We start from the raw sequence: 4014 nt of genomic DNA on the forward strand, positions 1-4014 counted from the left end.
CAGAAACATCCATTCTCATACTCCTCTGCAGCGTCAGTGCTGCCAAACATGACACTGCTGTTCTACTTGAGAGAGCTGGTACAGGCATGCTCTAAAGCAATCTACAGAGTTCCAGAGAGGAAATGTAGAAAATCCAAGCAGCACATCTACTACCAGGTCCTGCTCACAGTCCCACAAGATCCACTTCTCAGCTCAAGTTTAACCTACTACTATAAGTAACTAAGGCAGCAACATTAATTTTGTCTCCTGACACAGAAGTACACCTGATAGGTTTTATCTACTCAGAGTGATATGTGGGTAGATCACCTCAATGGAAGTATAAATCATATCTATATAAATTATACTTTGTAGTCAGCATACCTCCTTTAACCACATAGAAACACAGAGTATAATTTACATGTATGTTTACTTTGGTCAAAGCTATAGCCCACTGTAAATCACATGTATTATTATCCGATATCTAGTCATATTGTAAACGAATCTAAGTAGGTCTAGAATACACCTGATTAACATAACACACACATGCAGGAGAACACTGATTAGAAAGATAGATAACCATTGTTGCCCTATAGGAGAAGTTTTCCTGCCAAAATTGATATAGCTGCCTACTCCTTTGTCTCAGATTTTCTAAGTATGCTTTACAATTGGTAAGTATGTAAGTATGGTACCTGTCATTGCAAGTATGATACTTGTCGTATCAGGAATCCAGTGCATCCATGTATGTATGTCTGGATTTCAGAACTCAACTAAAAGAAACCATTGCTGGTCACCCAAATATCTTCAAATATGATTGTGCTGAATTTGGAATCCTGCTTCCGATGACCCAAACTTTACGACTGGTAGAAGTAGCATTCTGTTTGGTGCTCTAGGCCTGTTGAATTCTGGAAAAACATTCACAGAAATCAGCACAATCAGGGAGGACAGCACTTCAGCTCTCATGCCCTTCACTGTAGCCCCCAGAGCTCTGTAATCTCTGGGCAGTATCAGTGAGTATCAGAAACAATGATTAACTCATGATGAAAGGGATCTCAGCAGCTGACCTATGCCTGCTTCCTTCCCAAAGCAGGACTCCCATGCTTAGGAGAAACAATGGTTAATAATCTGATAACTAACCAAGATTTGTTAGCCCCTCCACAACGTCCTGGATTAAAGCCCTTGGCAAGTAGGAAACTTCTTGAGAAAGCAGATCTGGTTGGCAGATGAGTTCCTCCACCCTAGTCGATGGTTGGACTTGATGATCTTAGAGGTCTTTTCCAGCCTTAATAATTCTATGATTCTATGATTCTATTTAAAAAGGAGTGTCTGACCAATTTCACTGCCACTCTGTGGGAGTATGGGCTGGGCTCACCTGGCCCAGATGCCTCCTGTGAGGAAGTGTAGCTCACTTTTCACCAGACCCTGTATCTAGTCTATAAGTGCACATATGTCGGAGGTAAACGTACTGATGACAGATGCCAACAGCTTCCAGCTTCTTGGAAGTCTCCATCAAATGTAGCCTCAGGCAACCTGTCCTTCCATGTAATGCAGGGTTTGAGCTTTTGCACCTCCAGGGTCTCTCTGAGGACCTGTAGATCTCCTGTTCGACATTCCAGAAACAACAGACCATGCTCACCTCTTCCTGCTGCTCTTTCACTTGGCAATCCATCAGCTGGACCAGAATGTATCAATCCAATCCCCAGGAAGAAAAACTGAGCACTCCAGTGAAACAAATCTATTTTTCCTGAGGAGCTCTCTTTCGACAGAGAACTCTGAAGTGCTGGGATGATTGCTCCACGTGGTGCTGGAAACTGATCTACAACATGCTGCCACCATTTCTGGACCAAATATTCTGAACAGCACCTCTGGGCCCCCAATCTGCATCAAGTGCAACATGAAATGCTAAATCGCTGTTTGCAAATCCTGGTCACTAATGTTCCCTAGAAATAGTATAAATAGAAGCACAACTGCCTTCTAAGAATTCAGTCTAATTTTTCAGAGGTACCTTTCCACATTATGCATAACTTCTACAGTCTAGCATTCTTATCAAAACCAATTTTTTATTAGTAGGGGACAGAAATACCAAATAAAACCATGGTATTTTTTAAAAAAATAAAATCTGAGACAATTTTAAAATATTGTATTAGTCAGATATCAGAAATTAAGCGCTGTCTTCTTGTGAAGGAGAATTGAGTATTATCTACATTTGAAAATAAGTTAATTTATTAACTAATATAGATTTCGTACTTTCAAGTAGAACAATTTGCTGATTATTCTGTGGATTCCTAATCAGACCTGAGGAGACATTATCAAACCTGAAACATATCATGATAAAAAGAAAAAAACAAAGTCTTTTTCAAGCTTCTTCTTGGTGCTGATCCAGCTGGAGTTCAGTGAAAAGAGTGATGGAAAGATTTTTATTACAAAGTTTGCAATTCCAAACCTACAGTCTGAGCTAAGTCTTTTTGCTTCTGGCTTATGATTCAAAATCTGGAATTTTTTTAAATTGGTTGTTTACAAAATGTCAGTGGTAGGCTCAGGTTGTGAGTATGCCTTCCCTTGCAGACAGCAGTAGAGAAGCTGTTCCAGACAATTTGCACAATCTTATCTCTGAAACATAGCAGTCCTTCTCACTAAGGCTACGTGACATGCTTTCACACGATGTCCTTACCTGGATATGGAGGAGCTGCACACGTTCAGTGGCATCCAGAAGCTCCTGCTCAGCCAATTTCCTCGACCGCTCCATCTGCTCCAGGGCTGCCCGTAGCTCCTCAACTTCAGCCTGCAACATGTTTGCTCTGCGCTCCACCACGGCCACCTTCTCCTTCAGGTCCTCCTGTGTCCTGAGAGAACTGTCCACGTATATCTGAGTATCCTGTAAAAGAGACAACAGAAATTACAAGGTGGCACAGCACTCTTGCATTTTGAAAATGTAAGGTAAGACATTCTTCCATACATATCTTTGCTGAACGGACCTTGAGAACCGCCTGTGTGTTTCTCAGGTTCTTCTGTGCCTCTGCAGCCACAAGGTTGGCATGGCTCAGCTGGATCTCCATTTCATTCAGGTCTCCCTCCATCTTCTTCTTCAGCCGCAGGGCTTCGTTCCTGCTCCTGATCTCAGCATCCAGGGTGCTCTTCATGGATTCCACAATTCTGAGGTGGTTTCTCTTCATCTGGTCGATCTCCTCATCTTTCTCTGCTATCTTCCTGTCAATCTCAGACTTCACCTGGTTGAGCTCAAGTTGGAGGCACAGGATCTTCCCCTCTTCATGTTCTACGGAGGCCTGAGTAAGGGAGAAACACTAAGTCAATAAAATGATTTTATGTACAGCTGTTCTTTTCCAAACTAACTCTTATAGTGAAAATAGGAGCTTTTGCTCTGGATGATGCGGAAACTGCGGACTAAGCTTCACACCAAACAGGGAGAGAGCAACAATGTTTCCTTCAGAGTCCCAAACTATTCTCTCTCACATTTTTCCTCAGTAGCCCTCTCTGGAAAAAGATTATTATGGGCATGTACCTCAGCCTCCTCCAGAGCAGCCTGGATTTCAGATTTCTCCTGCTCAATCTGCTTCTTCACTTTCTCCAGCTCATGAATTGCCTTTCCTCTCTCGGCAACCTGCTCTGTGAGGCCAGCAGTCTCCTCTGTGGGAACAAAGACCAGCAGCATGGTCAGGCACAGAGCCAAATGGGAAGGGCCCTGTCACACCAAGGTGACGAGGATTTTTGCAAACCTGCAGGCACAGATCCATGTGGAGCACTGCATAGCGGTGGATAGTGAGAAAGCCCTGCCAGTATCAGGGGGCCAGGGACTTACACTGCAAGTTCTTGTTCTCATTTGATCACTCCATATCAATCATTAAGTCCTCCACTTCATTCTGCAGCCTCTGCTTTGTCTTTTCCAGGGAGGCACATTTGGCACTCACAGCTTTGACAAGTTTCACTGCATCCTGCAGGCACTCTGCTGGCTTCTTCCTGGGAGCAGATAAGCACTGCTCATAACCAGAGACCAAAATACAGATTGTGTTGTCATTCTCA

The sequence above is a fragment of the Opisthocomus hoazin genome, chromosome 21 (assembly GCF_030867145.1).
Source record: "Opisthocomus hoazin isolate bOpiHoa1 chromosome 21, bOpiHoa1.hap1, whole genome shotgun sequence".
Lineage (NCBI taxonomy): Eukaryota > Metazoa > Chordata > Aves > Opisthocomiformes > Opisthocomidae > Opisthocomus > Opisthocomus hoazin.